Source organism: Thalassophryne amazonica, chromosome 17 (assembly GCF_902500255.1).
Source record: "Thalassophryne amazonica chromosome 17, fThaAma1.1, whole genome shotgun sequence".
NCBI classification, from domain to species: Eukaryota; Metazoa; Chordata; class Actinopteri; order Batrachoidiformes; family Batrachoididae; genus Thalassophryne; species Thalassophryne amazonica.
In genome coordinates this window covers 12,125,140-12,150,503 of record NC_047119.1, presented here as the reverse complement: position 1 = coordinate 12,150,503, position 25,364 = coordinate 12,125,140, and the positions used below count along the sequence as shown (strand labels likewise).

The 25,364-nt window shown below is 40.7% G+C and overlaps 1 protein-coding gene across 9 annotated transcripts in view; it reads left to right on the top strand.

Moving 5' to 3' along the window:
• Window positions 1-25,364, top strand: part of dab2ipb (DAB2 interacting protein b) — a 516,250-nt gene that overhangs the window by 325,255 nt on the left and 165,631 nt on the right. Inside the window, exons 1-2 of one of the 9 annotated variants that reach the window (XM_034193054.1) lie at window positions 17,734-17,759; window positions 17,951-18,191. The exons of 7 other annotated variants lie outside the window; for them this stretch is intronic. The gene's annotated coding sequence lies outside the window, so the exon portion shown is untranslated. Of the gene's footprint in view, window positions 1-17,733; window positions 17,760-17,817; window positions 18,192-25,364 lie in introns of those variants that run through there. One more of the 9 variants, XM_034193053.1, reaches the window with a different exon arrangement.

Genomic DNA, 25,364 nt, shown 5'->3' with positions numbered 1-25,364 from the left:
GTGCAAGTATTTGAACAGTTTCAAAATTAAATTAACCTATTGAGATGTGCTTGTAGTGTCAACCTTTAGCCTTAATTTTCAGAGCCCAAAAGTAATTTGATTGTAATTTGAACACAAATCATCACTTTTACAGCCAGTTTTCTTTCAACAAGGTAGGGGATAAATGGATAATTAACATTTCCAAGTCACTGAATATGTCTTGAATTTTCATGTTCACTAATTGTGAAGAAATACAAACAGCATGGTAAATCTGTCAAAAACTGACTGTGCAAGAAAGGCATAGTGAGGGAAGCCAAAAAAGACAAAGGGGTTACAGATTTCTGTGATCATGATTACAGAAACTGGCGATAGTAAACTTTCATTACAGGATCAAAGACCATTGATCAATCAGGATCAGGGACAAAGATCAGTGATAAGGAATAAATGCCAAGGGGATGATCAAAGAATCCCAATCAGGATCAAAGATCATTTACTTGGATCAAAGATTAACAATGTGACTGATCAGGGTCAAATGTGACTGATCAGGATCAAACATTAATAATTCATTACAGGATCAAAGACAAACAATCAAGCAGGATCACTGGCAAACATCAGTAGTGATAGGAATAAATGTCAAGGGAATGATCAAAGAATCCCAACCAGGATCAAAGATCAGTTATTTGGATCAAAGTGACTGATCAGGATAAAAGACAGCAATCAGGACCAAATTCATTCAATCATTCATTTTCTGCTGCTTTTCCTGGTGCGGGTCACTGTGGCAGCAGATTAAGCAACTCATCCCACACTTCTTTATCCTGGGCCAGGCCCTCTAACGCCTCCTGGGCGATCCTCAGACATTCCCAAAATAGCTGTGAAATATTATCCCAAGGGAGATGGCTAAGTGGCATCCTCACCAGATGCCCAAACCAGCTTAGCTGGTTCCTTCTGGTGCACACAAGCAGCAGTTTTACTCCGAGTTCCTCCTCAGAAGTCATACAAATTCAAGTATCACATATCAGGATCAAACATCGGGGATAACGTGCACTATACTTCAAGTTACAAATATAGTCATCACAGATTTGATAACCCAAATATCCAATCTGTTCTAAAATGTCCAAGGCTGTTCACTGCATGTGCACGCTTCTGACATCAGCCTGGTTCGTCAGTGTGGGTCAGCTTGGATGGTTTTTAACCCGCCTGGGCCTGATGTAAGGTGGGGCAAACATGGCCAAGTGCGTCCTCCCTTTCATTCTCTCTTCGGGTAATGAGCTGTAATGGATAGAGCCTAACGCGTGACAGGAATACCAAAGGCGCCATCAAAGCACTGCCCCGTGCATCCCTTTAAAGAGACACGCAAACACTCATTTGCTCATTCATTCCTCTGTTAAAGTTAAACCACTCACTGGTATGTCCCAGTACGGTGCGCTGTCGCCTCCTTAAAGCTCAACTGGAAGTGTGCAAATTTAATGAGCAGATCATTTTACTCAACAACAGTATGCTATAAGGTAATAAATAGCATGCAATTTGAATGCAGATGGATTCAATGCACACAATTAAGAAAGAAAAGCCTCATTTTCGCAATCGTGTTCTTACCTTGGACATCCTTGTGACCCCAGATGTTATGGCATTGTGAAATAGTCTTGGTGTTACCATTGCTGGCTTTTCAAGATGTTTGAAAAGTCCTTATTTCTGTTGCAAATGCTGACATGCTTTGGAAATGTCTTGCATTTCCTTGGAGCTCGTAATATTTTTACGTCCGCCAAGGACATAATAAAATCATCAGAGTATTTGTCTGTCTGTTAGCAGGATTACGTCAAAACTACTGCACGAATTTTGACGAAATTTTCACCACAGACAGACATTAGGGGATGGAAGACTCCACTCAATTTTGAAGGTGATCTGAATCCAGAATCTGGATCAGGATTTCAGGTACAGTCCAGGTCATAATGTGAATCGCATATCTTTTATTTTGAGTTCTCGTCAACTCTTGGCAGATGCCAGAAATCTTGGATTGCTCTTGTGTGTACTGTGATATCACCGGGAGCACTACAATTGTACTAGTTATACTATGGACATCAACAGTTCTGCAACAGTTAGGCTACAGTTATTTTTTACACACATCCTATGGCACCTATGTCAAACTTGCTGAGGCATCTGAATATGCATACTTGCATGCAATACAGTAGGCAAAATGGGACATGGCACAATCCGCAGAGTGTCAGAATACTCAGTATGTATGTATGTCGCCGTAATTGAACGGTACCCAGAAGTTCTATTACTGCCATTGTGTGCAAAGGGACTATACTATGCTATCCCATGATGCAAGGAGAGCCTGGTAACTTAAGAAGAAGAAAAAACTCAACAGTGGACTTACAAAAATGGTAGCATCATCCAAAGGGCCCTGGAATTGTACAAACACACATCAGAAGGTGAGTAAAAAGTATGCCATTGCAAAAAAGAAACTGCAGGAAATTGTTCCTACTACTCACTTGTTTAATTCTAGCACATTCTACTGTAACATTTGGATAGTATGTACTAACTGACATTAAGCACATGCTAAGTATTGAGATGCAGGGATTCACTTATCTCAGCAGCGACATTCATGTCTCTTTGTTTGTCTGCCTTAGAGATTGAAAGATGCATGGAAAGTGTTTATGGAGTCCTGAAGTCATTGGACTGAGGCATTCGGTGATGCTGATGTCTTGCAGAGGAACAAAGGTCCAGGGGCCTCATGTACAAAGACGTGGATTTTGAAACATGGCGTACGCCAAATCTCAGAAACTAGTGTAAGCACAAAAATATCCAGATGTGCATACGCATGGATCCAAGCACATTCTGTTTGTACAGCCCAGTCAACGTGGAACTGAGTGCACATGCACATGCACCAAGCTCCTTCCTTTCCACACTCCAATTTAAAAATGCTAATTCATGCAAATAGGCCCTAGGAGCTGGGAGTCCCCACTCCATCACATCAGTCAACAAACACAGAAAATAATTTATACAGATCGTGAGCCATGGATGACTGGACATGATGCGGAGACACACAGGGATAGTTTATTTGGTACCCTTGCAAAAGGAATCAACATGAAATGGGAAAAAATGTTAGTGGGAATGTGTGTGTGTGTGTGTGTGTGTGTGTGTGTGTGTGTGTGTGTGTGTGTGTGTGTGTGTGTGTGTGTGTGTGTGTGTGTGTGTGTGTGTGTGTGTGTGTGTGTGTGTGCGCGCGAGGCCACTGTGAGCTCAGAGCAGTGCACACACAGAAGTTAAAAGAAGTCAGGTGCGCTGGCTGACAGTGTGTGACATTCACAAATTTACACACGTTTATTGATAAATACTGAACACAGGGAGACAATCTACAGCTCTAGTTTCACCATAAAGAAAAAGAAAACACATTAATAATAACAAAAAAACATATTTGAATGTGCACATGCCCAAATGTACCCGCGCTGGTTTTTGTTCAGAACAGTTTCACAAATAAACTATTTACCCACACAGCCATCCATTGCGCACTGTGCCAGCACCTAGTCTGTTCCCAAACCAACCCAATGCATTTGCGCATCACATATGATTTGAATATTGATGGAATGAAATTGTTTCCTATAAACAAAAGCAAATTTATCATGTGATTGCGCCTTTATAGCAGTATGTGTGCAGTCACATACTTTTAATTCATTTTATCTTGTTTCTTTGAATGGTTTTGTGTGAAACGTCTTGAGGTGACACTGTTATGAACTGGTGCTCTAAAAAATGAATAAATTAAATGGAATTGAATAGCTCTGATTACATTAGGGAAACTGGCTGTCACTGCAAATTGCACTTTAATGTTGGAATGTGATGTACCTGGATGACATTCAGATGATTGCATTCCACATAGCTGGCACAGCTAGGCGTAGTGTTGACTGGCACACTCCTGACTGATCGGCCAGCTCCCGCTGGAATGCCCCTGTTGTCAGGAAGCTCAGCGTGGTCAGCACCTATGTGGGCATAGACAATGGCAATTCACTGTATTGCGCATATGCCGGCCACAGTTCTGCGCGCAATCCAGTAGCACTGGCCTTGGTAATTGAAATCAGCTTATGAGCCAGTCATCGGCATTTGCAAGTAAATTCTTGCATTCCCTGAATTCACACTCCCCTCAGAGTGCACCATTTCCAAGGTCCTATAACAACATTAATGCAGCCATTTCCTCATCACTTTGCACGTGCTTTATGTCCACCCATATAATTGCAAACACATGAGTGTGTTAATTGTTCATAAGTGTGTCTCTGATGTGCACATCACTCTGTTGACTTCCTGTTTTCACACTATTAACGGTTCTCAGCATCACCTCTACATGTCGGCAGTGGACCAATAGCTGTAGAAACGTGTGTAAGCCAACCAGGATTTTTGCATAATGCACCACATATTTCCATGATCTTTTCACTTTTGATACATCTAAAAGTTAGTCTGGCGACGGATGTACACCACATTCTTGTGCATACGCACACTTTGTACATGAGGCCCCTTGTCTTTAGAGTCCTGGTGCTTCCCATTGTCGATCCCAACCAGTAATCTAATGCAACAACTGGATGTTTTTGGTACTAGATCTCTTTGGAGGATCCTTGGGTTCTACTGCAATTACTTTGTGTTACTTGAAGAGCCTCAGATGAGGAGTACAATGTGCATTGTGAGGGAATGCCAGCATTTTGGACATATTCTGGGCAAGCAAGCAGGTGCCTCAGCGTTGAGAATCGAAGTGGCTCTGTCAGGAACTGGGCCCGGTCAGGGCACTAAGCCCTTGATTTTCCTCTTTTCATGGTTTCCGTCTGCTTCAACATTGATTTATCAGTAATTTTCATCATGAGTTATTCTGTCATGTTTTTCTTGTCACTTTGCTCTTTTTGTTATGATTCAGTAGTTATTTCATTTTCATCATAGTTGTCCTCAGTTTCATCATAGTCATTAAGTTATTCTCTGTTCTGTTTTGATTTGTCACTTTGTTTTCTGTTACTTTTTACTTTGGCCTTTCATTCTGTTCTAGTTGTCAGTCATTGTTTATTTAGTTATCACTTGTTCCTCTTGGTTATAATATCTGTTGTACTGTTATGTCAGGATTTGTTTTGGTTATTGTTTGTTCACAGCTTCTTCTTATGGTTGGTATTACTGCCTAGTTTTCTTTAGTCAGTTTTTGTTTAATGTCATTTTAGTATTTTGCTCCGTCTTGTATTCTAGTCCATGTTGCCAGTTCTTGTTTAGTCTAGTCCTCATGTTCCTGTTTGACTCCTATTCAGTTGTAGCTCAGTTTTATTTTTGCCTCTTGTTCCTACTTCACATCCTGCACCCGCTTTCATGTCCTTGTCTCACGCCCAGTTATTTATGTTCACTTCACATCCTGCACCTGTCATGTTTTTCTCTCACTTTAACTCTGTCTGCTTTGTCTTCTTTCACTCACACTTTGTGCACCTGTTCACATATTTGTCTTTTCTTCACTCCACCTTAAGTTGTCCTCCCTCACTGTCTTGCACAATGAAGTATCTTCGTTCACTAGCCACGCCTCCTTCTTGATTGTTCCTCACGTGCACCTAGTTAACTCCTGTCCTATTTAGTCTCCACCCAGCCACCACACCCTTGCTCGTTTGTTGTCTTTGCACACTTACCAGCTCTGTATCTAGTCCTGTTTTTGCCGTGTACCCAGATCCTGCTTTGTGTTTTTTTGACTTTGCCTTTTGCCTTGCCCATGATGTCTGTGTCTGCTCGTGCCTTTGAACCCTGCTTGCCCATGACTGCGTTTTTGCCTGACCCTGTTTGTACTTCTGCCTCGCCGACTGATCACTTGTGTGCCGAACCAGAGCCAGAATTAAAGACCACGATTTCTTCTTCATCCAGTAGTCCGAGAGTTTGCACTTTGGGTCCAAACACTTCGGAAGCCTGGCACCCGCCGGGCGTGACAGGCTCGAGAAGGCTAAAGTGGACCCATGTTTAACCTGGCTGCAACAGAGAGATGGTCACTTTTGAGAGGAGGGGATGGATCAGTTGTTCAGAACCCTGTGAGGTTCCATGATGTGGGGGATACGGTATCAGAGCATGCTCCTAGACTTGACATGGTACAAGTCCAGACCTTTTCATCATCAGTCCATGTGCTAGATCACATCTGTGGGACCAGTGGTCTTCACATACCAGTCTGTCATGACTATAGACCACAAGCTTCCAAGATGCATGTCCATGAAATCTTATTACTTTCCAGGAGTGTATGTTCAAGTCAGTAAAGGAACAGGTGTATTATTCAAGTAAAGTCTACAGAATGAAGCCACATATGCTCCGTGAACAGCTCGGTGTCAGCCCAAATGGCACTCAGTGAATCTTTTCAGCCCGGTGGTGAGGAGCCGACTTTGCTTTCACGAAACGGCCCCTCTGTCACTTCAAAGCTCTTGCTTCATCTGACATACACTCAACAAAAATATAAACGCAACACTTTTGGTTTTGCTCCCATTTTGTATGAGATGAACTCAAAGATCTAAAACTTTTTCCACATACACAATATCACCATTTCCCTCAAATATTGTTCACAAACCAGTCTAAATCTGTGATAGTGAGCACTTCTCCTTTGCTGAGATAATCCATCCCACCTCACAGGTGTGCCATATCAACATGCTGATCAGACACCATGATTAGTGCACAGGTGTGCCTTAGACTGCTCACAATAAAAGGCCACTCTGAAAGGTGCAGTTTTGTTTTATTGGGAGGATACCAGTTAGTATCTGGTGTGACCACCATTTGCCTCATGCAGTGCAACACATCTCCTTTGCATAGAGTTGATCAGGTTGTCAATTGTGGCCTGTGGAATGTTGGTCCACTCCTCTTCAATGGCTGTGCGAAGTTGCTGGATATTGGCAGGAACTGGTACACGCTGTCGTATACGCCGGTCCAGAGCATCCCAAACATGCTCAATGGGTGACATGTCCGGTGAGTATGCCGGCCATGCAAGAACTGGGACATTTTCAGCTTCCAAGAATTGTGTACAGATCCTTGCAACATGGGGCCGTGCATTATCCTGCTGCAACATGAGGTGATGTTCTTGGATGTATGGCACAACAATGGGCCTCATGATCTCGTCACGGTATCTCTGTGCATTCAAAATGCCATCAATAAAATGCACCTGTGTTCTTCATCCATAACAGACGCCTGCCCATACCATAACCCCACCGCCACCATGGGCCACTCGATCCACAACACTGACATCAGAAAACCGCTCACCCACACGACGCCACACACGCTGTCTGACATCTGCCCTGAACAGTGTGAACCGGGATTCATCCATGAAGAGAACACCTCTCCAACGTGCCAAACGCCAGCGAATGTGAGCATTTGCCCACTCAAGTCGGTTATGACGACGAAGTGGACTCAGGTCGAGACCCCGATGAGGACGACGAGCATGCAGATGGGCTTCCCTGAGATGGTTTCTGACAGTTTGTGCAGAAATTCTTTGGTGATGCAAACCGATTGTTTCAGCAGCTGTCCGAGTGGCTGGTCTCAGACGATCTTGGAGGTGAACATGTTGGATGTGGAGGTCCTGGGCTGGTGTGGTTACACGTGGTCTGCGGTTGTGAGGCTGGTTTGATGTACTCCTAAATTCTCTGAAACGCCTTTGGAGATGGCTTATGGTAGAGAACTGAACATTCAATACACGAGCAACAGCTCTGGTTGACATTCCTGCTGTCACCATGCCAATTGCACGCTCCCTCAAATGTGGCATTGTGCTGTGTGATAAAACTGCACCTTTCAGAGTGGCCTTTTATTGTGGGCAGTCTAAGGCACACCTGTGCACTAATCATGGTGTCTAATCAGCATTTCGATATGGCACACCTGTGAGGTGGGATGGATTATCTCAGCAAAGGAGAAGTGCTCACTATCACAGATTTAGACTGGTTTGTGAACAATATTTGAGGGAAATGGTGATATTGTGTATGTGGAAAAAGTTTTAGATCTTTGAGTTCATCTCATACAAAATGGGAGCAAAACCAAAAGTGTTGCGTTTATATTTTTGTTGAGTGTATTTCCATGTTCTCTTTAATTTTCTCCATCATCCGAGCGGATTTCTTTTATTTTGGCATGAGCTAATAAAAGCCTTGTTGCTCCCCACTGTGAGTGTATACGTAAAAGGAGTTTAATTTAACCATCCAGATCATCATTACTTCTACCATGTGTGACTGCTTATTCATAAAAAAAGGTTTCATGTGGAAGTTCTAGAAAACGCTCAGAGTTTGTGATAGTGCTGGATTTCTTTTTAAATTAAAGCAAGTGTGGGGAAGCAGATATAATTCAGTGGAGCGATTGTCCAGTGAGGCTCTAACTTAAGAGATTTGTTTCAGCCTATGAACAGAAAATGGATAGTGACACTTCCATTCTGAGTGGAGGAGTCCAGGTGGGGACAAGGACTGGCTCTGATATCATTCCCTGTTTGCTATTTAATGTATGATATTTAACTCCCTCCATTTTGTTTGAGTGTTTGAAAACAAAGTTTCAGCATATATTGCCTTTGAAACTTTGTACCAGATAGAAATTCCATACATTTTGATTACACTTATGCAATATAAACTTGTTTGGAAAGCATAGAGGGGTGATGTCTAATCAGAATAATAAAAATGTAATCATATGACTGATTCATTCATTAAAAACAAAATTTCATAATGTGATCACAGTAGATCTCTCAGATTCTACTTTATTTATATAATGGAAAAAGCATAACACCATTATTAGTTTGTTACTCATAAAATCTTTGAACTCCATCAGGTATTCACTGCAGTCATGCATTAAATTCTTATTATTCTAACAGACAAGATAAGATAAACATCATAATGTTTACATTACATCAGGTTTTGATATGTTTTGTATTGTTATCTTACACTAACTGACATTTATTCTGATTGAGCAAAAAAAAAAAAAAAATGGTGACAGCAGAATTTATCCAAACAGCTTACAGAGGATAATTTGCATTTATGCAGTCTTATAGCTCTCTTAATGGAATGCATGCAGTGTCATTTTTCAGAACTAATCCACTCATAACAGAGCAAATAAATAAATAAATAAATAAATCAGAATGCTGATGGATTTAGTAAAAACAGAACAAAACTGATTTCTTTAAATTAATCAGATTAGTGGCACATTTAGTTAACACAACCCAAGATTGAATACTTTTTGGATTACTTGAGGTGAAAACAATCTATGTTATATGAAGAAAAAAGCACCATACCATTATTCAATTGATGTTTGTAAAGGTTTTCTTTAACTCCACTGGGTTTTTACTACAGTCAGACATTAATGAACTCTTACTACTGTCACACTGACTAGCCTATCCCAGCAGTCATAGGGCAATAGGTGGAGTTCACCCTGGACAAGATGCCAGTTGATTGGAGGGCTAAATATAAATAGACAAATACAACCACACTCTCACTCACCCCCATGGTAATTACAAGTTACCAGTTCACCTAACTTGCATGTCATTGGAAATGGGAGGAAGCTATCGCACCCGGAGGGAACCCATGTACACACGGAGAGAACATGCAAACTCCACACAGAAAGGATGGAAAGTGATCACATGACCGTCTTGCTGTGGTGCAACAGTGTGAACCACTAAACTACCATGCCACCATATTATGTTTTCAGAATTTTAAGAACCTGTAGGGTATTAGTTACAGAGCAAAAAAGTAATGACATTACTGATGCGTTTCATAAAAAAATAAAAAATGGATTGTTTTCAGGACTACAAAAGATCTCCCAGATTGCTCTGCTTTTATTAAATGTAAAAAGCATAATACCATTATTAGGTTTGTTTCTCACAAACAAAGTTGGCACTTTCAAATGTGCAAAATTCATCCCTTTTATAAGTGTGACTGCCACATTTTCCTTCAAGGTAAAATTGTGCAAAATTTATTTCTGTCTCCCTGTTACACCTCAAACTCACTGGCCTTTCATGTAAAATTCCCATGAAGTCCAACAATTCTATGTGCACTTCTGAAATACACTACCTTACCATGAGCAATATTTAGGCCTAAAACAACTTTTATGAATTATGTCACAAAAGTCCATATATATCATCGTGGATGCTTTGCGAGACACACCCACATGGTCTTGTCAGCCAATCTTTTGCTTTTGCTCCCTCTCCTTTTGAAGACAGGGCGTAGCAGGCAATAACATCTTTCTATTTTGTCACTGGTGCAGATAAGGGTAAATTTGCAGAAGCCAAAGAGTTTACATGATACTCACTGACCAGTGGTGAGCACAGTTCAGCTAATCCGATAACAGACCAGATTAGCTTTTTAGATAAGTTTTAATCCATTATCGGGCAAATTATCTTCCGATAAATTTAGTTCCGATAACTTTCAGTCTGATAATATTTTTTTTGCTGGTAAAGTGAGCAAAGTTTAATGGTCAAACATGTTTGTAAACCGTAAAATCAAGCATTTTAGTCCATCTGTTGTGTGTTTGTAGCAGACTGACTGCCTGTCGCTTGCTGATGATGTCATCATTAAGCACAAAACGTGATTGGCCAGTCGACGCAGGGAGCATTGTGGGTAGTGTAGTTCAGGTTCACTTTGGACATTCCAGTGAGTGAGTCTGATCAACACAAAAACAAAACGGGCTCATTTTATTTTATTTCTTTGTGGCTGTAATTTAATTGCCAAGAGGAGCTCTCACTGTGCAGCTGTGTGTACAGAGGGACGTTTCTTCACGTTTAGATACTGTTTTGGATTTTTTTTTTTAAAAGGACCCTTTATGTGGATTATTTATTCAGATGAGTCCCACTGAAACTAACAGGTAAGAATTTATATTTACTATGTGTCTTTTACTCTGCCAATCAATGCATTAATGGACGTATTTTGGTTGTTTAAGCCGCAAGGTTCAAAGTGTGTGAAAAAAGCATCAGCTTTTTAGTAATACTGAGATAAACTGTGACTTCTAATACTGTGTTTTACTGCTTGTAAAAGATGACAGTGTTTGGGGTTTTATTTTTTATTCATTCATTTTTCGTGCATTCCTATGTGTTTGTGATCTTTGAATTTACCCAGCAGTGAAAAGTGAAAGTGAAACTGGTTTATCAGAAGCCTTCTGACTCAATACTAAAAGTTATCGGTTATCTGCAATAAAGATCTTTTTTTTTAGCAGTTTATCGGTTTAGCGTCATCAAAGATAACTTTTCAGTTATTGGATTAATGGTTATCAAAGCTAACTTTCTGGCTAGTTGTGCCCACCACTGTCAGTGACTGATAACAGCTTACTGAAAAGGTGCATAATGTGATCCCTTTAAACATACACATTTTGGATCACTTGACTATGTGGAGTAACATCACCTTGCAGTGTGCTTGGAAAGTGATGGATCTTCATCCATGTTTACATGAGGCTGTGATGATGCATGCAGAGAGAAATGAGGACAGGTGGGTCCATGAATATAAAACACTTAATAAAAACATTTTGTATTGCAGCAGACTGAGGTTGACAGCCAGTACAGAGACGCATCGCAGCTCCTCAGTTAAGGAAGGTGGTCATTGACATCAGAGGGGTACAGGTGCAGTTAATTGGATTGATAAAAGGAATGGCGATTCATGATCGGTTCTACTGTGCAGAGTGGGGGGGGGGGGGGCAGCTTTAGCCTCACATACTCACATAATCGGATTACGTTAAACAGGAAGGCATTAGAAAGCAACTATTTGGACAACACAATAGAATGCAGTGACATGTGGCAGAAGAGTACATTTTCTGTCATTTAATTTAAATATTCACATCTTCCAAAGCAGAGTGTATTTTATGATTAACATAACAAATAATTGAATGTAAATTACATAATACATCTAAAGCTGTGACCACTATAGTGCAAACCTTTGCCAAGATAAATCAACACTTTTATAGTGTCAGGCCAAGTTGTTCAACACTAATTTGGCTAGTTTAACACTATAATTGAATTAATTTCACATTATTTTGAATAGGACCTTATGCACTCGCTGCAGTGTTAAAATAACATTGCAAAAATTTCCTGTGTATGATTAAAACGTGTACTTTAAATGAAAGGACTAACTTATGGACCTGAATTTAGATAACTACAAACTACAAGTAAATTGCCCAAAAGTACAAGGGACAGAACTGTGAGTTGATTTTTGACTGTTAGCCCATCTTATTTTCAACAAATCTTAACAATCGACACCATGTCGCACATTTGAGCAGCTTTGTCATCATCTAGAGCACAATATGAGCATTTCAGGGCTTATGTACATTTCCTACTTGATACCCAAAATTCAATGGAAAAAGGCATTTATAAATGAGAGAAATGCATGTTTTGTTTGTTTGTTTGTTTGTTTTAGCAGATGATATCGTATCGCATATGAAATCGTAGTATTAATGTATGAAAATTTTGAGAATTTTACAGTTCTAGAGTTTTAGGACACAAAAGATTTGCGTATGGATGGACGGAAGGACAACAATTTTTCATGACAAGCACAACTTCCAGTTGACATATAATCTTCCATAATGTTTAAAAATTTTTTAAGGTTTATTTTTTTGTTACCTATGCTATATCAACAACAATGGTGAATTAATTTAATCACCATCTCTCTGCAACTCCCAACAGTCTTAAAAACATAAATTTTGCATTTACCTAATCTAGTTATAGCAATCGTCTGCACAAAACATGTTTGTTTAAATGGGAAACATGCAATTAATTTTCACGATGTATTAAACATTGCTTTTCCCATTTAAACAACAACGTTTTGTGGAACCAGTTGACATAAATAGAGGAAGTCAATGCAACGTTTCATTTTGAAGAGTGAGGCTGGCAAAACAAATCTTTTCAAATTCATCCATTTATGATTTGCACACTATAAATGGGACGTGATGGTCTAGTGGTTAAGGTGCTGGGCTTGACACCAGAGGATCCTCGGTTCAAATCCCCGCCTGACTGGAAAATCACTAAGGGCCCTTGGGCAAGGTCTTCAATCCCTTATTGCTCCCGGTGTGTGGCTGGCAGCACCCTGACATCGGGGTGAATGTGAGGCATAATTGTAAAGCGCTTTGAGCGTCTGATGCAGATGGAAAAGTGCTATATCAATGCAGTCCATTTATTAAAAAAAAAGTGTCCTCTCACAAATTGGAACCCCCTGTGGAAAAACATGCAAAGACACATATGCACAATAAACATCACCCTTTACAGGGTTACAAAATAGAATAAAATATTGAAAGTTATTATCATAAATATGATTTGGACATCATCAATGCTGATTTGATGGATTACATAAAATCAAATGCCTCTTCATCTGACTAAGATTGTTAAAAGGCATCAGTAAGGATATTGAAGCTTGTCATTACTTGTTTTTGTTTCCTTATTTTTCTTCTTTTTTTTTTTGTCTTTTTCCCCAAGCAGAGCAGAACAAAGCTCTAACAGTTTATATATGACAGCATTAGGAATTATCCCAGTCTACCAAAGAACACCTAAACACAAAATTATGTATATTTTTAAAAATGTTTCGGTAATAACTTGAGCTAAATCAGTAGCTGGCTGGGCACTAAATAAAGAATCAATGGGTTTAATCCCCAGTTGTACCTGAATGTCGAAGTATATTTCAACACTAAAACCATAATTAAAACATGTGAGTAGGGATCAGACCAAAACCTTTTGACTTTACTCCATATTTATCGCAACTCAAGACAGTGTTCCATTTCAATACCTTCTCAATGCCCATTTTTTTCAAAATAGTCCATACTCCGTATCAAAACAAATGCATTGTGTCCTGTTCTAAAATGGGCTTTAATACGTCACCTGCTTTTTCAAAACAATTCCAAACATTCCAATTAATTTGTTGTCTTTGGTGTTGAAACACAATGTGAACACAATGTTTGTGTATTTCATGTTTGAAGGTGACAGTCATCGCAGGGTCTTTGCATCCACAGTTTGTTCATTTTCACTCTCACATTGTGCCTTGAAGCAATATTTGGTGCATGCACTATAAATAATTACAGCCCCATTTGGTTATGTCCACTTATTCTTTTCAGCTCAAAGAGCTCTGACAAACTGTGACTAGATCCATCAACTTTTCTTCAATTCAGTTCAATTTATTTAATTTATATAGCGCTGTATCACAACAAAGCTGCCTCAAGGCACTTCACACAAGTAAGGTCTAACCTTACCAACCGCTAGAGCAAGCGCACAGGTGACAGTGGTAAGGGAAAAACACCATCTGTAATATTCAGGAAGAAACCTCAAGCAGACCAGACTCTTAGACTGCTTAGGCCCTTCTAACAGCTGCAAGGTTTTTACAAAGTTTTACAAAGGTGAAGAAAACGAAAACAGGAATTCAAAACAACATGACATAACCACCAAAGAATATGTATTTGATGAGAAGTCCATGCAAGCAGTTATGCCACAGGCAGGTATCATCCAGCAGTCCTCATGTTATCAGTGGGCCTGTTCCCACAAAAATGTCCATGCAGTGTGCAGTCTGTCAGTCCAGAATTCTGTATTCAGTAGTTGTCCTACTCGCCGTACCTCGAACAGAGAGAAAAAGAGCAGAATCAGTCTCCTGGAAAAACTACACCTAAGTTATAATTCATCAGCAGTAAATCAACAGGAAAGTCCTAAGCTTCACTAACAGACCCAAAATTTAACTAAACTTGACGCCGAAACCATTTCTTGTGTTGAAAATGTAAAATAATTATTTGTTTTAAACTTGCACTAGTTAAAACTTTAATCACAATTTTTGTCAACTAGAACATTATAATTAAAGGGGAATTACTGAATTGTTCAACCTGGGCCCTGTTTTGTAGATGTTTGTGGGTTCAGTTTTGTGCTCTGGACAAAACCAATGAGACGTCCAGTACTGAGTTAAGTTTTCCAATTTTTCCCAGGTTGACAAGAGCGACTCCAAAAATTACAGACAATGGACTTCAGTTTTAGATGTATTATACACATGCCTTCACTCAACAGCTCATCTCTGCCTCAGCATGATGATGTTGTATTTTGATCTTTATCTGCGGTGAGTGCACATGTTGTATTAAATGGTATGTATAAAACTAAAATTGTGTTCTGTCTGTGTAGCATTTTAAGCAGAAGAACAGTATGCATCATGGCATACAACAAAAAGTTATTATGATACTATCACTATCTGTATAAGAAGATATGGTGTTTTTATTATATGAAGTTAGCAAAGTAGCAAATTAGCCATGAGACATACTGCTCCAACACTACCAAGGACTAAATAGCTATACAATGTTACCCTATGGAGCAAGTTAAAATCTTCTTGTTGTCACCACTGCATGAGAAAAATGCCATAGGTAGTGTCTGGAAGTATAGAATGGACACTTATAACAGTACAGGTGTGCATGCTTACCTCAGTAATTGCCAAGACACCATTTTAAAAATGTCTGATTACAGTATAAAGGCATCAATTTACCTTAATACTTTTTCCCATTTGAGGATGTCCATGCAAATCAATGAGGGTGCAGTTCTGTTGTAATGAGGCTATTCCACAGAGCGCATTTCTTCCTGTTTAATTCCAACTAGCAAATCAATGCATGGCTTGAAGCATCACAGTAAAGGCCCCCTGACACTTGCAAGACTTTGATCCACGCACTTGCACGCACTCTGCCATGCACAAGAGTAAACTCGTCTTAAACTCATTGTAAACCATTGTAACCATCTCAATCACGCATTTAATTATGTGAACTTCACGTGAACATCAAGCGAACAATTCAAAACACTGCGTGTGAGTGCGAGTGATTGCGTCAGCACACCGCATCAGAGTGCAGCTCGTCTGAACGATTATAACGAGATGTTAAATCGATCATAAACATACTTTTACAGCTGCACACAAGAAGGAAAGAACATGCAACTGTTTTACCAAGCCATTACAACATAATCATGACAAACAATTACCTTTTTAGATGGTTCCAAATGCTTTCTCCACCTCGTTCAGCACACGCTCAAGAAAAGCTCCAGATGGAACAGCCTTCTGTGATTCTGGAAGTGATTAGATGCGTTTTCAACAGCCAGCTCAAGACAAAATGATTAATCTGCTATGAAATAATTATTTTGTATACACAGCATCTAGCGAACAACATGTGGCATCCAGCTGGAACAAAGCGCAACATCCAGCTGCAACCACAGCAGGTGGGATTGTCAAGAGAATGTGTGTGCAAGTGCGCAGATCAAAGTCGTGCAAGTGTCAGGGCACCTTAACTTCTTGATCCATCTTGGACCATCTTGAACAAACTTGGTATATGCAATAGTTACAGCCGTCAGATTTGAAACTGGGATCCTATTTTGAACTGTTTAAAAATTTTGTCTAATTTTTATGGCTCCAATCATATTTGAACTTCCATAATTCCATAAGTAATTGTCATAAATACAGCTTGAATCATGTTTCATTGGCCTCAACTGGTGTAAAAATTTGAAGCTGAAGCAGGATTTGTTGCAGTTTTTCTTCCACGTTTAACAGTTCGAGCTCCTTTCTTTCATTTTCAGGCAGGTTACCAAGTCTGCACTTTATAAGCCAGCCTGTTAGGAGACAAACCAGATTAAGCTGTTTCATCCTGTTTTTGCACTTTTTTAGATCATGGGCAATCGTAGTACACTGAAAAAAGAGAATAGTTCAACCAACTTAAAAAAGATTTACAATGGGTAAAACCTGAATGAATTAAGTAGTTTGAACTTACATTTGTAAGTTAGTGTTGATCTAACTTGCTAACATAAGTTCAAATAACTTAATTCATTTAGGTTTTACCAATGGAACGCTTATTTAAGTTTTAACTTTTTCAGTGTAGAACGGCACCCTGTGGAAGGGCACGAGAACGAGCGTCAAGGGGTTTAGCTTAGCCCACAGCTTACATTGTGTAGGGTGTTTAGCTTGTGGCAGTATTAGCATTCTTAGTAAATACTGGAGCAATTATCACCATGATTGTCCCGAGTAAAAAGTTGCGCTCAAAAACATACAAAAAACCAAGCCCATGTTGAAAAGTCCCAGATTTCTCATTTCAGTCAACTTTAGTTTCTGAGTTGAAACAATGTCTTTTAGCATGTGACCTCAACTCTGTTTTACTCTGTAATCATTTGGTTCAGAGACACACTGTGTGTGTGTCTATTTGTGTGTTTGCCTGGGAGAATAGGGGTTAGGGTGATGTCATGTTTGACATCATTCAGACTAGCGAATGTGACTCTCCATTTCCAGCTCTTCCAGTTCTCTGTAGTGTTATCTGTGTGGCTGCCTTGGCCTCTATCCCTTTCCTTCAAATCTACAAAGGATGTAAACTCAAGAAATAGCCTCAAACTCAACCCTCTCGTCACTGCCAGTCTACTAATCCCAGCTCAAATTGAGCGTGGAGAAACCCTCTCGCTCACATTCCTGTCACAGTATTACCAACCATTTGGCCAGGTCACTCTGCCAAATCTAAGCTCCGGCTCATATGGGTATACTCCTTTTTTTCTGCCTGATCCCCAGCATGAGTTCTAGTTTCACGCTCCATAGCGGTCTGGCCACCCCAGTTTCTGCGGCGGCAGCAGTGGCAGCGGCACACCTCGGTGAGTTGACAGGACAAAGAGCATGCACGCTCCTGTTGGAGCCACAGGAGGGGGCAGGGCCACACCAGGCTGCGCCACACACATGCATGTGCACCATCCGCCGGCTCCTCCCTGCAGTATGACAGAGCTGGGTGGTGCAGTCAGTCGCTGACAGGGAAAGAGAGGTTTTGACTGGAGTTGTAAAAGGGGTAGAAGGAGAGAGAGCGAGAGAGAGAGAGAGAGAGAGAGAGAGAGAGAGAGAGAAGTGATGACCGCTATGAAGCGTTGGGGCGCTCCTCGCATTCATATGTGCAAAACAGAAGGCAAATCGGAGAGAGGAGGGATGAGCCTGTCCCAGTTCAGAGGCAAGACAGGAAGTAGGGCATGCAGTGTGAGAAAGAGAGGGTGGGAGAGAGGAGGGAAGTAGGGAGCTGCAAGGGAGCGATCGAGAGAGAGCAATATTCCCCACCCCTTGCCTTAAAGCAGCAGTAGGAGGAAAGAGAGAGGGAGTCAAGGAGGAAGAGAGCCACAAGTGAAGGAGAGGCAAGCAGCGGTGGGAAAAATGGAGCTTTGAGAGCTTCTTTACCCTCATCCATCCCTCCTTTTCTTTCATTTTCCTCTCCCCTTGTTGTCAGTCAGCTTCGGGTTTCTCTCAATGCCTGCCTTCGATTGTTGCATGGAATTCTTGCAATGCCCGGTGAGTGTTGTCCTGCTTTTTCACACGCCACTTGCCATCCATTGTAGCTTGGTTTTCTTGTGTTTTCGCAATGGGGTGGTTCTTTTTTTTGTTTTCTTGATTACATGTAGAGTAGGCAGTTCCGGTTGACTCTCGTCTCTCCTTCAGTCACTCACCGGATCCTTCCCCATACAGGCACTTCTAGACCTTCAGTGCAGTCCGGGTATTCAGTCATTATGTAATAACTGAACTCTGAAAGCGGCTTTCATTCAGAGCGGCTCACACTAACTGCCGTGGATGGGGTTTTGATTATAAGCCGTGGCCGTATCTTCATGTAGCGACATTGCACTGTGCTGACCTGTGTGATGGAGGGCAGCCAGCTAACACGAATCAGATGACTGGGCCAGACTGTGAGGTCAGGCGCCCGTTTGGGCTGGCATGCTCGGTCCGAGTCATATGTTGGAGAGAAATTAAGAGTTTGAATCGAGGCTTGTGGACCAAAGCAGTGGAACAAGGCACAGTTTTTGAGCCTAAAAGTTAATTCAATTCCAGAAACATTGGGATGCAGGCAGGAACATTTTTGTAAACTTCTCTCAAATTTTTCATACCTTCTTTACCACAATGGGCTCATGCAACTGTGCAAGCTAATTGGGAAATCTTTATAAATGCACAAATTATTATTTCACCTGTATGTAAAGTTAGTACAGTCTCACATCAAATTTTGATGCAAGCAGAAATGTCACTATGTGACGAGCTGGGTAACCCCATTGCTTTGCTATGTGAAGTGCGAGGAAACCCTAACCTTTACCATAACCTTAAACATAATAAAATGTACTCTAGTGAAGTGAAGCAGCTAATTCTGCGTGCTGTCTGAGGGAAATGACGCTGCTGTCAAAAAAGGTGTCTCTCTGCCCCTTACGACCTAAATTGTCACATAGTGGTGAAAGCGAGCACCAACAAAACATAAAAATGTGATGGGTTGGGAGTAAGAATGTGTTTGTAAACCAATGCATGTTCCAGAAAAGAGTGATTTATCATCAATAACACCAAAAATGACCAAATAAGGCCACACAAATTGGATTAAGACTACAATCCAGGCTTTCAGTGACTTCCTGGACTCGGCCATCACAGATGTGTCTGTATGTGATGAAAGTGTTGATTTTGTAGAGACATTCCCTTTTCTTGACAGTGACATTGATGTCTTTGGATCATCTTTTTATAAGATCGGGAGATGCCTGGGAAGAGCTACTGGAGTCATAAGGTCATTGGACAGAGGTGGTTGGTGATATTATCTTTGAGGTCCAAGTCTTTAGGGTTCTGGTGCTTCCTGTCTTACTGTTTGTGAGACTTTGACATTACTCAGTGACTAGATATCTTTGGTACTTGATCTCTTCTGAAAATCGTTAAATACTGCAGGAATGACTTTGTGTCAAATGAAGGTTTACTCAGAAGAGGAGTATCACTTGTATGGTGAGGGAGTGCCCTCCACAACATTTTGGACATGTGTTGAGGACCAGAGCTGCTGGAAAGCAGCCAAGGGAACATGTACATTTCACCAGGGCTTGGCAACAGTGCATTGCATTTGTATTCAGTGGTTGGAGTATCCCAGTTATCCCCCCCACCCCAACTCCCTTGAAGCCCCCTAAAGTTGTAATTCCAACTTGTATTCCATTGTGTCTTTATGTGTGAAATACCATGTCATGTGCTGTCCAGCAAGTGGTGCCACTGATACTGGTTAACCTGGTACATGTTGCTCACAACAATGACTGTTGACACTGTACTACAACCAAAGCAGTAAATTAAAACACTAATGTAAAATATGTGCCATCTATTCTCTTCCTTATACCCCTGTCACACATAGCCAGAATCATGCAGCATGGCATCAGAATGATGAATTGGCACACATCTCGAAGCGTCAGGTTTCAGATCTAAAAGGTTCTGACAACCATTTGCCAGAGTCCACACAATTGGTCAAAATTGGCTGGCCGCCCCGAGTGTGATGCACATGTTCAAAACCCTCCTTGCGCTGTCGAGATGGGACACCTATCCGACGGACACCTATCCAACGGCGGTCCATGTGTAATCTGAGCACCATCTGACTGCAATTTACATATTTCAATGGTGCCGAAACAGGATCTGAAATGATTTGAGCGGGTATGAGGGAACCCCCAAGATGGATCTGGCACGGCAAAGCCTGCCGGTGTGACCTGCACATACCATGTACAATAATGTCCACCCCCTGGAGCGCAAAGGAACTGTTGAAATGTATGTGGCATGCTTCATCATAATAATAATTATGAATTATTATCATGTACAATGAATGTGAACAGCAGTTATCAAACCCAAAGCACCGTGCGCTACTGTGTGCACGCCACTGCAAATCTGAACAGGCTGTTATATCCACAATAAACCTTACAGTACAGTTATTTGTCCATTCCTTCCCATGGGCGATCTAAATAATGTGAACTATTGTCTCCATCATAACACGGGCTACTGCACCTCTCCGCGGTGCACAGTAACACACCATTGCACGTATCAGGCTCAGAGCTGAACGGATCTCACTGCTGTAATATTTGATCACCTTCGAACTCTGTAGGAGATATGGCATGGAACTTGTGCCAGGCCGTGGTAGCATTAATAAACATGAATCTTACCTCCAACAGAGATCCAGGAGTGTTTCACAGCGCACACGTGGACGTGGATCCGGGACCGCAGCCTGTGGTTAAAATCCTCTTACCCAAAATAAAAAAAATAAAAAATCCCATGTGATAATCGAATCATCGCGGTGTTCAGAGTTGTGTTGTGCTGCTGAAGTGATGCAGAGAAGACAGGCACATCCAAAACACATAAAGGGTGTGCTGAATCAAGAAGAAGAACAAACTGTCCCTCCTCAGACCAATAGTCATAATGACACACCATGTCATCTGACCACCAATTGTTTGCTAGCTGACTTGAGTCTTGACTTGAGACTTGCAGATTCATGACTTGAGACTGACTTGACAGTGACTTCACCCCACATCTGAATATTACACTATGTGCCATGAGACGTTTAATGTCTCATGCACCAGTTTGGTGTGGGACAACTGGACCACCCCCCCCCCCCCCATTTACAAATGAATGTGTTAATATGAATTGTTCTTGCACAAGGCCTTTTGTGTTGACTTCATAAGAGAAGAGGAATTGAGTTGCTTCTAAAATGTGTCTCCTATTTTTAGATTGGACTAAATGTAGAAGCATTGATGTTGAGTCATCAAACAGCATGTCTGATGTTTCCCAGAAAAGTTATAGAAATGTTTCCGTGGCTTAACAGTCTAACAGCGTAAAACACAGTTTATACACACTTTTACACAATAATATGACATTATCAGACAGCCATGAAATTCAGCTGCTTATACTGTATATTGTGTAACTATACTGGCCAGGAGAATACCACACAAACATAGTTGCAAATGATTGTGCATGCAATATTAAAATGATTGTAAAACACAATTAGTCATATTTTAAGTTACTTCATCCTTAAAATAGTTTTGAGGTCCTGTGACTTATACTGTAGTGTGACTTATATACCTAAAATCACACGTAAATACAACCAGTTGTCATACTGATTATTACCAAAGTATAAATTCATCACACATTTAATTTATGAATATTTATCAGGTTTTCATACTTTTTAAATGCTTTTATGATGCATTAAATGTGCCTGAAAAACGTTTGCACAGTAGCTGTACACACTGAAAAAAGTGAAACATCAGTGCACTTCATTCAAAGTACTTATTTACATTGGTCTAATGGAAAATTGTGGTTTCCAGTTTAAATCTGCTGGAATCACTTTACCAAATCATAAATATACATTGTGAAAAACTAAAAAAAAAATAGCTGTAACAAATTACATCAGTTTTTTTAAGTTGATTCAAAGTATCATTTTTTTTTCAGTGCATGTTCAAATGTCAAAAAAGCTACATTGTATCTGTACCTGCACCTTCATATTAATCATAATTTATATGCAGTAGCAAAAACACTTCATAAATTCACAGTTTTATGCTGAGAAAAATAAATCACACATCCTGATTTGCTAAGGGAGGGAGTCAAATAACAGCTCAGATTGCGATGATAAAGGTGTAGCTGTACAAACAGTGAAATGCACATGTGCAGAAATGTGAGATGGTCAAGAAAGAAAAATTCACTACATCAAACGCGAGCTGACCAGCTTCACTCAGGTGTCATTGCCAGAGATCAGTTCCAGGACCACATATCAAAGAGGGTCCAGTCTGATGTGCAAAATTGGATTTGGCTCGTTATCGCCACTCTGAACAGATCTCATCAGACGTAAGAGAAAAAAGACAAGACCTGGATCAGTTTCTTCTTCAATGTGTCCATATTTGGTAAACATCTTCCAAGCATGTGGATTCCCCAGCGACAGGCTTTGCGGGAGGCAAACATATTTGATTTTGAACACACAAATGACAGTGAGATGGATTTGTGTGCTTCTGTAATGCAGTATGCAGATCAGCGTCAGTGTGAGCGCTCAGCTGGTGGCCTCCTTGATTGCAGCCTGTTTTATAGCCCCGCACAGCGAAACCGAGTTTGGCTTGTGCATATTACGCTACGAAAGTGAATGTCAGTCTGTGTTTACTTGGGAGTCATGTGATCCCTTGTTTCCAGGGCCGGGGTATCTGCCTGCATTCATGAGCATGTTTTCAATGTACACTCACCACCAGCAACTCCATCCACGGTTGGCGCTCGCTTACCAGTAACCTAGAGACGGGATGCGAGGGAGAGAAACCGCTCTTTAATCATTTTCTCAGCCTGATGTTTTTGCAGCAACAGCAGCAAGGGTCAGAATGAACGTTGATGAAGCTAACACCGGATAAAGAAAGAAAATAATGCAGCTGCAGTGATGATGCACAAGCGAGTCTGTACACTGGAAATCCGGCACATATTTGAATTGAGTTCATCCAATGAGTCATTTGTTTGAGTGATACACGAAGAAAAACTGACTCATTGAATTGAATTCCACCTAATAAATATATGTAGTCCGAACTAAATTAAATGACATTATCGTGCATGAATTTTTATTTGAGTTGGGGCTACATACTCAACAAAAATATAAACGCAACACTTTTGGTTTTACTCCCATTTTGTATGAGATGAACTCAAAGATCTAAAACTTTTTCCACATACACAATATCACCATTTCCCTCAAATATTGTTCACAAACCAGTCTAAATCTGTGATAGTGAGCAGTTCTCCTTTGCTGAGATAATCCATCCCACCTCACAGGTGTGCCATATCAAGATGCTGATTAGACACCATGATTAGTGCACAGGTGTGCCTTAGACTGCCCACAATAAAAGGCCACTCTGAAAGGTGCAGTTTTGTTTTATTGGGGGGGGGGATACCAGTCAGTATCTGGTGTGACCACCATTTGCCTCATGCAGTGCAACACATCTCCTTCGCATAGAGTTGATCAAGTTGTCAATTGTGGCCTGTGGAATGTTGGTCCACTCCTCTTCAATGGCTGTGCAAAGTTGCGACGATGAACTGGAGTCAGGTCGAGACCCCGATGAGGACGACGAGCATGCAGATGAGCTTCCCTGAGACGGTTTCTGACAGTTTGTGCAGAAATTCTTTGCTTATGCAAACCGATTTTTTCAGCAGCTGTCCGAGTGGGTGGTCTCAGATGATCTTGGAGGTGAACATGCTGGATGTGGACGTCCTGGGCTGGTGTGGTTACACGTGGTCTGCGGTTGTGAGGCTGGTTGGATGTACTGCCAAATTCTCTGAAACGCCTTTGGAGACGGCTTATGGTAGAGAAATGAACATTCAATACACGAGCAACAGCTCTGGTTGACATTCCTGCTGTCAGCATGCCAATTGCACGCTCCCCCAAATCTTGCGACATCTGTGGCATTGTGCTGTGTGATAAAACTGCACCTTTCAGAGTGGCCTTTTATTGTGGGCAGTCTAAGGCACACCTGTGCACTAATCATGGTGTCTAATCAGCATCTTGATATGGCACACCTGTGAGGTGGGATGGATTATCTCAGCAAAGGAGATTTGCTCACTATCACAGATTTAGACTGGTTTGTGAACAGTATTTAAGGGAAATGATGATATTGTGTATGTGGAGAAAGTTTTAGGTCTTTGAGTTCATCTCATACAAAATGGGAGCAAAACCAAAAGTGTTGCGTTTATATTTTTGTTGAGTATATGTTCAGTGGTGGGCACAGCTAACCAAAAAAGTTAGCTTCGATAACCATTAATCCGATAACTGAAAAGTCATCTTTTATGATGCGAAACCGATAAACTGCTAAAAAATTATCTTTATTACAGACCGATAACTTTTAGTATTGATTCGGAGACGGCCACATCAGATTACACTGTCGGCTTCTGATAAACCAATTTCACTTTAAGCACCACAGGGGCTGCTGGGTAAATTCAAGGATCACAAACACAAAAAGACGAACGGAAAATGAAGGAATAAAAAATAAAACCCCAAACAATGTCATCATCTTTCAAAAGCAGTAAAACACAGTATTAGAAGTTACAGTTTATCTCGGTATTATATGCACCATCATTTACGAACTAAAAGCTCCTGCTTTTTTCACACGCTTTGAACCCTGCGGCTTAAATAACTGAAATATGTCCATTAATGCATTGATTGGCAGAGTAAAAGACACGTAGTAAATATAAATTCTTACCTGTTAGTTTCAGTGGGGTTCATTAAATTCTGAAGAAATAATCCACATAAAGCATCCTGATTATCCAAAAACGGTGTCTGTGAGATCTCCCCTCTCCCACCGTGTCTTGGCGATTAAATTATGCCGTCAGCCACAAAGAAATAAAATAAAATAATGTTAAAATTAGTCCGTTTTGGTTCTGCGTCAAGTGGACGGTAGCACTCACTGTAACGTCCAAAGTGAACCTGAACTACACTACCCACAATCCTCCCTGCATCGACCGGCCACTCACGTTTTGCACTTAATGATGATGTCATCAGCAAGCGACAGCCACAAACACACAACAGATGGACTAAAATGTTTCATTTTAGGGTTTACATATGTTTTTGGCCGTTAAACTTTGCTCACTTTACCAGATAAAAAATGTCGGCGGACTGAAAGTTATCGGAATTTTTTTTTTTTTTTTTGGAAGATAATTGGTCCGCTGATGGTTTTAAAAGTTATCTGAAAAGCT